Source organism: Bubalus bubalis, chromosome 5 (assembly GCF_019923935.1).
Source record: "Bubalus bubalis isolate 160015118507 breed Murrah chromosome 5, NDDB_SH_1, whole genome shotgun sequence".
Classification (NCBI taxonomy): Eukaryota; Metazoa; Chordata; class Mammalia; order Artiodactyla; family Bovidae; genus Bubalus; species Bubalus bubalis.
The window spans coordinates 117,734,908-117,744,665 of NC_059161.1; positions in this window are offsets into that span (position 1 = coordinate 117,734,908).

Here is a 9,758-nt window from a genome sequence, read left to right on the forward strand (position 1 = left end):
AACAGACAGGGATCTGATTTAGTCTGGCAGTGAATCAAAAAGGAATGTGGAAAGCATTGATTGCAGCAACATGTATGGACCTAAAAATGATCATACTAAGTGAAGAAGTCAGAGAAATTGATACAAATGAATTTATTTACAAAACAGAAACAGACTTACAGATATCAAAAACAAACTTTTGGTAGCCAAAGGAGAAAGGTGGCAGGGAGAGATAAATCAGGAGCTTGGGATGAACATTCACACATTGCTACATATAAATAGATAGATAACCAGCAAGGACCTGCTGTATAGCACAGGGAGCTCTACTCAATACTCTCAATAACCTATCTGAGAAAAGAATCTGTAAAAAGAATGAATATGTGTGTATGTATAACTGGTTTACTTTGCTGTATACCTGAAACTAACACAACATTGTACATCAACTATACTCCAATTTTTTTTTTAATTAAAAATAATAAAAGGAATGAGGAAAGCAGAGAACAAGGCAAGTTGAGGAAGCAAAATTTTTAGTGCAGTAAGAAAGCCTACTGTGTGGGGAAGATCTTTGGAAAGAGTGAGTTATCCACTAAAATGATCAATCCCTTTTCTTTGCTGTTATAACCGATGCAATAGAGCTCAATAATCAACCTTGTCTTATGATAGCTTAAAAAGTTATGAGGCTAGTACATCTTTATGTATAAAAGGACAGGGACAAATTCCTGTATGAAATGGCTGTACATTCATAACTTCTAGACGCACACATTAATTTAAATACTGTTATCCACAATGGCCACTGGCTTCCAAAAGTTTCCATGCCAATGGGTTAGAACAGTTGTTCCTAAAGATCAGGTGTTCTCAAACATCTCCCTGCTGTCAGGGAGCAGAGGAAGAAGGGGAAATTAAGGACAATACCAAGGTTTCTGCCTCAAGTAACTGGGTGAACAGCCATTTACTCAGATGGAAAAGGCTAGAGTAATAAAAGGTTTCAGGAGAAAAACTAAGATTTCAGTAATATGACACTCAAGAATTTATAGGAACATCGCATTTCAGGAAGTGAAAGTGTTAGTCGCTGAATCATGTCTTGACTCTTTTCAACCCCATAGACTAACCCACCAGGCTCCTCTGTCCATGAAATTCTCCAGGGAAGAATACTGGGGTGGGTAGCCATTCCCTTCTCCCAGGGATCTTCCCAACCCAGCATTTCAGAGGTGGCCCCAAATTTAAAGATAACTTTTATCTGATGCTTGAATATCCCCTATAATTACCCCCATATTTACAGCATCACCCAGGAGCCTGTTAGACATGCAAATTCTTTGGCCCCACCCCAGACTTACTTAATTAGAAATACAGCAATCTGTGTTTTAACAAGCCTGCCAGGCAATTCTGATGCCCACTCAAAATTTGAGAACCTCTTTTCAACAATATCTTCAAATATTCCTTCTAATCTTGAGCACCTTGTATAGTGGTATATATTATGATGGTGTCTCCAAAGGCAGCCAGCACCATTCTGAGACACCTCTTCTGAGAAGCTCTTCTAAAGAGTGAACTATGTCTAAGTGGAAACCCAGATAAGACATTCCCCAAGCACTTACCTGGGAGACAAAATGATGACCCTTCCCCTTTAGGGCTGAACAATCAGAGACTAAATGAGATTCAGTCCCACCTATCTATTTCCCATCTAAGCTGTTGAAAAGCCCAGGTCCCTTACCTTCCCCTCGATACTTCTGCTCTCTTTCTAGCCAGGCTACACATAAGTACATTTTCACATGTTGTAAAGTTAACTCAGGAAACAGGAGTCATCAGAAAGAGGCTGGACAGATGCAGAGGACAATTAAGGCAGGAACAGCAAGATCAGACTTTGCCCAGGAAAAAGGCTAATAAAACCCTGTAAAGGACTAATCCCTGGGCCAGTCCAATGGCTGCCAGAAGTCATTTTGCCATCAGAGAATACCCCCCAACTTCCACTGTTGAATAGCACACAGGGATATAGATACTCACTAATATCCATTGAATGGACTCAATCTTCTGGAAAAAAAATGTTTATTGAGTCAATATCTACTAAGTTATTCTCAATACCTTTTCACCTTTATTATTTCATTTCCTAATCAAACGATACAGAGTGGCATTATCTACATTTTAAGAAAAAGAAATATGAAAATCTGGGGCTCAGAAAGTATAATTTGCTCAAGTCTATTGCTCAAAATTCTCTAAGCCAGGCTTCAGCAATACATGAACTATGAACTTCCAGATGTTCAAGCTGGTTTTAGAAAAGGCAGAGGAACCAGAGATCAAATTGCCAGCATCCACTGGATCATAAAAAAAGCTAGAAAGTTCCAGCAAAACATCTATTTTGCTTTATTGACTATGCCAAAGCTTTTGACTGTGTGGATCACAATAAATTGGAAAATTCTGAAAGAGATGGGAATACCAAACCACCTGATCTGCCTCTTGAGAAATCTGTATGCAGGTCAGGAAGCAACAGTTAGAACTGGACATGGAACAACAGACTGGGTCCAAATAGGAAAAGGAGTACGTCGAGGCTGTATATTGTCACCCTGCTTATTTAACTTATATGCAGAGTACATCATGAGAAACGCTGGGCTGGAAGAAGCACAAGCTGGAATCAAGATTGCTGGGAGAAATATCAATAACCTCAGATATGGCAGAAAGTGAAGAGGAACTAAAAAGCCTCTAGATGAAAGTGAAAGAGGAGAGTGAAAAAGTTGGCTTAAAGCTCAACATTCAGAAAACGAAGATCATGGCATCTGGTCCCATCACTTCATGGGAAATAGATGGGGAAACAGTGGAAACAGAGTCAGACTTTATTTTTTGGGGCTTCAAAATCACTGCAGATGGTGATTGCAGCCATGAAATTAAAAGACGCTTACTCCTTGGAAGGAAAGTTATGACCAACCTAGATAGCATATTCAAAAGCAGAGACATTACTTTGCCAACAAAGGTCAGTCTAGTCAAGGCTATGGTTTTTCCTGTGGTCATGTATGGATGTGAGAGTTGGACTGTGAAGAAGGCTGAGCGCCGAAGAAGTGATGCTTTTGAATTGTGGTGTTGGAGAAGACTCTTGAGAGTCCCTTGGACTGCAAGGAGATCCAACCAGTCCATCCTAAAGGCAATCAGTCCTGGGTGTTCTTTGGAAGGAATGATGCTAAAGCTGAAACTCCAGTACTTTGGCCACCTCATGCAAAGAGTTGACTCATTGAAAAAGACTCTGATGCTGAGAGGGATTGGGGGCAGGAGGAGAAGGGGACGACAGAAAATGAGATGACTGGATGGCATCACTGACTCAAAGGACGTGAGTGAACTCCGGGAGTTGATGATGGATGGGGAAGCCTGGCATGCTGCAATTCATGGGGTCACAAAGAGTCGGACAGGACTGAGCAGCTGAACTCTACTGAACTAAACCAGGAAATAAACCAGATTGGTAAACAAATGGCAAGACAATAAAGGGAGTTTCCTCCACCAACCATCAGCCCCACACAAGGAAGGGCAAAATATCAGTAGGGCAGAGAAAGGTGCAGGAAAGCAGAACAGAAATATGCCTATGAGAGTCACTTCTTTCTGCCTCTTTTTTCACCAAATATAAAGAAACTAGTCCTTTCCCTCAGTAATCCCTGCTTCCACCCCACTTCAATCACTCACTGTCAAGGTCACAACTCAACCTTGGCATTTCCATAGCTGCACCTCCTCCATAACCTGGGTTTCCCCAGCCTCCACATATCCTACTTCTCCTCCTAAGTCCTACAGTTCTCAACTCCAACTGGACCTACAATCCATCAATCTCCCATCTCTTCACTGCCCCCCGACTCCCTGCCTCCATGACTCTTACACTCCACGGTAAAATCACCAAATTAACTATCAACAAAATCACTATCAACTCCCTGGTTCGGCTCTCACCTCAGTGTGCTATCTTACAAAATCTCAACCCTGATTTAACCCAACCAGCTGTCTATTTCCTTCCTAAATAGCCATCTAGCAGTTCTGTTTCATTTCACTAATCTATACTGTTTCTCAATTTCTATGTAACTATATCATGTTTTTTTCTTTTTGACCACACAGTCTGGTGTGTGGGATCTTAGTTCCCTGACCAGGGATCAGACCTGTGGCCCCTGCATTGGAAGCATGGAGTCTTAACTACTGGACCACCAGGGAAGTCCCAACTATGTTTTATCTTTTCCTCTCTCTGCAAACCCACGTACCTCCCTCCCCAATTCTCACCTAAGGAGCTTGCTTCCTGTTTTCCTGAGAAATCAAATGTAGTCAGAAGAGAATTACAAGCTCTGACCAAACACTAGACCTTTCTGTCACCATAGACTGCCTTCTGTCCAGTTACTATAGAGGAAATATCCAGGCTCCTTCTACCTGGCACCTGATTCCACCCCCTCATCTACACTTTCCCATTTCCTAGTTTTTCACAATCTACTGAATTATCCCCAAGAGCACCCAAACATATTATACTTTCTTCCCACTGCAAAATGAAACCCTCTTCTGACCCCAGAACCACCTGGAGATGCTGCCCTGTTCCTCTACTCCTCTTTACAGAGATGATCTCCTCAAACTAATTTCTGCTTGTTGTCTCAAATTACTCTCCCATTGCCTTTTTTTTTTTTTTTTTTTTTTGCTACCCCTCAAGGCATGCAGGATCTTAGTTCCCTGACCAGGGATCAAACTCATGCCTCTTGCAATGGAAGTACAGTCTTGACCACTGGACCATCAGGGAAGTCCCTCCCATCGATTCTGAACTCATTGTAATCATGTTTTTACACCTCACTAGAATCATTCTTATCAAAGTCCCAATGACTCCACATGGCTAAATCTGAAACCAAAAGCTTGGCCTCTGTGCACTGATGCCAAATTGAATCTTGGAGACAGAGTTTTGGTTGAAGTAAAAAAGAATAGCTTTATTGCTTTGCCAGGCAAAACGGGACACAGTGGGCTCATGTCCCTCAAACACTATGTGTTCCCACCAGGGAGGTTTTATAGCAATAGTTCAAGGGTGGGGTTGCTGATAAGATTAGCGTGTGTTCAGGGCTTGCACTTCCTTGGTCTCAGGTAATCTCTCAAGTCCTGCTCAGTTTCAATAGCTCCAAAAGTCTTAACACATTCCACCATCAATTTAAAAGTCTAAGTCCAAAGTCTCATCTAAATCAGCCATGGATGAGATTCCAGATGTGAGCCTGTAAAATCACCTGTGTTATTTGCTTCCAAATTGCAATGGTAACACCGGCTTAGGATAAGCCTTTAAAATTGTCCTGCCGTATTGCACTCAGGGCCTTTGCAGTTGGGGCAGAGGGGGAGGCAGCAGATCTCCAAAATGCCTTCCGGATCATTCTTCCATTGATGTTTTGTCATGGACAACAGATCTTGGCTCTTCTGTTTGGACATCTGACTATTGTCTTGATGAATAGCACCTAATTTCCATTGAGATTGTCCATCTAAACTAATCTCCTTACAATTGGTTTGGAAATTTCCTCAACCAAACCAAATCTAGTTTCATTGCTTTCAAGTTCTGCCTTCCACAAAACACCAGGTCAGGAACATAATTCAGCCAAGTTCTTTGCCAGCACCTCCAGGATAAGATTAGACTTCTGACAGCGGCATTCACGGCCCTGATCAAAGGCTTGCTTTTTAAGATGTTCGATCTCAATCCTCCAGCATGTCTGGACTCCTGCCTTTGATTTGCCACCTTCAGGCATATATGCACTCATTCATCAGACACCAAGCCGCAGCCTCTGCAGATAAGAATCAGATCCAACCCCTTAGGAACTCGGAGCCTCATCAGGAAGGGTAGACCTATATAGAGATAACAGTAACACAGGGATAACTAAGACCAAGGCCACTGCTGCTGCTAAGTCGCGTCAGTCGTGTCCGACTCTGTGTGACCCCATAGACGGAAGCCCACCTGGCTCCTCTGTCCCTGGGATTCTCCAGGCAAGAACACTGGAATGGGTTGCCATTTCCTTCTCCAATGCATGAAAGTGAAAAGTGAAAGTGAAGTCGCTCAGTCGTGTCCGACTCTTAGCGACCCCATGGGCTGTAGCCTACCAGGCTCCTCCATCCATGGGATTTCCCAGGCAACAGTACTGGAGTGGGTTGCCATTGCCTTCTCCGAAGACCAAGGCCACAGAGAGGTTCAAATAAAATGATGCTGTGGAATTATGATGTTACGGGAGTTTGGTACAGAACAGTGTCGAGAAAGCAAACATTTCTTTTTGTTCAGTGACAGCAAATTTTCTTAAGGAGCAACTCAACTATCTTTGGATCTTCAGAGGTATGAGAAGTGAGTCCCTCCTTCCACTCAAGGGCCTGGCCAAGCTGGGGAGGCTGAAACAGGCTGCCTCATCATGTGGGAAGAATCTATTCTGGGGGCAACACAAAGGGGCCATGAGGAAGCCCAGGAACAGACAGAAAAGAAAAGTGAGAGAAGAAGTGAGGGGGTCCTGGAAATGTGGAGCATGTCCAGGGTGCTAGAGAAAACCTGCTTTGAATTCTCTGTGCTGGGAAAGGGTTAGGGACTAAGATCAGAGACACCTACTACCCAAGGTTAAATTAGTTGCTCTGCTTTGCTGCACTGCCCCTGCTACCAAGCTCTATTCCCTACCCCCAATTTTGGTACATTTCTGCCACATGGAACTTTTTCCTGCAACTAAAGATTAAAGAAAATCACGGTCCATTTGTTTTCCAAACTGCTTGTAACAAAGTATCACAAACTGGGTGGCTTAAACAGAAGTGTATCACCTGCAATTAGGTTAGTTCTTTCTGAGGATATGATAGATGGCCAGGTCCATGCTTCTTGCCTAGCTTCTGGTGGTTTGCTGGCAATCTATAGGATTCCTGGCTTGTAGATGTATCACCCTAGTCTCTGCTTTCATGTTCCCATCATGTTCTCCCTGTGTGTACATATGCCTCTGTCCAAATTTGCTCTTTTTATGAGGATACCAGTCCTACTGGATTAAAGACCATCTCAAAGACCTAATTCTAACTTGATTACTTCCGTAATGAAAGTGAAAATGAAGTCACTCAGTTGTGTCTGACTCTTTGCGACCCCATGGACTGCAGCCCACCAGGCTCCTCCATCCATGAGATTTTCCAGGCAAGAATACTGGAGTGGGTTGCCATTTTCTTTTCCAGGAGATCTTCCCCACCCAGGGATCGAACCCGGGTCTCCCGCATTGTAGACAGACACTTTATCATCTGAGCCACCAGGAAAGTCAAAGTGAAAGTGAAAGTCACCAAGTCGTGTCTGACTCTTTGAGACCCCATGGACTATACAGTCCATGGAATTCTTCAGCCAGAATACTGGAGTGGGTAGCCTTTCCCTTCTCCAAGGGATCTTCCCGACCCAGGGATCGAACCCAGGTCTCCCGCATTGCAGGCGGATTCTTTACCAGCTGAGCCACAAGGGAAGCCCATCTGTAATGAACCTGCCTCCAAATAAGGTTGCATTATGAGGTACTGAGCGATTGAACTGACTGGTGAGGTATTGGAGGTTGTTGTCGTTGTTCAGTTGCTAAGTTGTGTCCAACTCTTTGTGGCCCCGTGGACTGCAGCATGCGAGGTTCCCTTGTCCTTCACTATCTCCTGGAGTTGGTTCAAAGTCATGTCCATTGAGTCAATGATGCCATCTAACCATCTCATCTGCTGTCACCCCCTTCTCCTTTTGCCTTCAATCTTTTCCAGCCTCAGGGGCTTTTCCAATGAGTCGGCTCTTTGTGTCAGGTGGCTGACGTATTGGCGCTTCAGTATCAGTGCTTCCAATGAGTATTCAGGATTGATTTCCTTATGGATTGACTGGTTTGATCTTCTTCATGTCCAAGTGACTCTAACATATTTGGGCAGGGGGATGTTGCAGAAAGAGATCTAGTTCAACCTATAACAAAGAGCTGTGTTTCATGACTGAATTCTTTCAGGTTGGAGAAACAGCTGGAAAAGGGAGGTATGACCTAGATCAGAAATGTATAAAGCATGAAGTTGAGGCAAGAGGTGACTAAGAAAAGCATAATCCACAACCCAAATCCTCCAAGTTTTTGGGAGTGAGACCACAATATGTATAATGGGGCTTTAGCTAGTCCGTAGTCTTGTAGAATCCAGAATCACAAAACACACCTCAGAGGACACTCAAGACAGTGGAGCACAGTTTATTACACCAGTGGGTCCAAGGGGAATTGGTTCCCAACAAGGACCCCGATGATTTCGGAGGACTCGGTTTTATACCCTCTGCTACATTACTCGGAGAAGGCAATGGCACCCCACTCCAGTACTCTTGCCTGAAAAATCCCATGGATGGAGGAGCCTGGTGGGCTGCAGTCCATGGGGTCGCTACGAGTTGGACACGACTGAGCAGCTTCACTTTCACTTTTCACTTTCCTGCATTGGAGAAGGAAATGGCAACCCACTCCAGTGTTCTTGCCTGGAGAATCTCAGGGATGGGGGCACCTGGTAGGCTGCCATCTGTGGGGTTGCACAGAGTTGGACATGACTGAAGCAACGTAGCAGCAGCAGGAGCAGCTACATGACTGGTTACAGGTTAGTAATTAGTTTTACAATGTACAGAGGTGGAAGAATTAACAATTACAACACACAGGTGCAGGCACTGTTGTTAATCTAACTGAGATAACCTGACTTTTACTTCCACTCTTTGTTTGCCATCTGTTAGGAGGGGGTTTCCTGTTTTTTCTTTAATGATGGTTAACAGGGTTCAGGCCCAGTTCTCATCCTGCCTTAAGATGGGTGACAGTCTTTAAGATGGAATTCCTCTTACCCTCCTCCCAGCAGCCCCAACGATAGGAACCTAAAGGAAAAGTTGATCCTACAAGGCTGCAATAATCAGAACCCATCCCCAGGCAGTTGACATTTGAGACATTTGAGTCTCAAGGAGATTTATTTTCACTGGAAAGTGTAAGGAAGTCTTCATGGAAGACAGGTTTCAGGATGGGTCTTGAAGAGTTTGCTGTTGTTCAGTTGTTCAGTTATGTCTGACTCTTTAGGACCCCATGGACTGCAGCATGCCACGCTTCCCTGTCCTTCATCATCTCCCAGTCCTTCACCATCTCCCATCTCCCATCTTCACCATGTCCATTGATTCGGTGATGCCATCCAACCATCTCATCCTCTGTCATCCCCTTCTCCTCCTGCCTTCAATCTTTCCCAGCATCAGGGTGTCTTCCAGTGAGTCAGCTCTTCACATCAGGTGGCCTAAGTATTGGACCGTCAGCATCAGTCTTCCAATGAATCACCAGGGTGGATATTTTAGAGGAGAAAAAAAATAATTTTCCTTTTCTACTCTTCTAAATTCTCAGCTGGGGCCCCTGAAATAAAAGACAGATTAACAAGAGAAAAACAGAAGTTTATCACATAAACTGGCTCATCACTTCATGGCAAATAGATGGGGAAACAATGGAAACAGTGGCTGACTTTATTTTTTGGGGCTCCAAAATCACTGCAGATGGTGATTGAAGCCATGAAATTAAAAGATGCTTACTCCTTGGAAGGAAAGTTATGACCAACCTAGACAGCATATTAAAAGGCAGAGACATTACTTTGCCAACAAAGGTCCGTCTAGTCAAGGCTATGTTTTTTCCAGTGGTCATGTATGGATGTGAGAGTTGGACTATAAAGAAAGCTGAACGCCGAAGAATTGATGCTTCTGAACTGTGGTGTTGGAGAAGACTCTTGAGAGTCCCTTGGACTGCAAGGAGATCCAACCAGTCCACTCTAAAGGAGATCAGTCCTGGGTGTTCATTGGAAGGACTCATGTTGAAGCT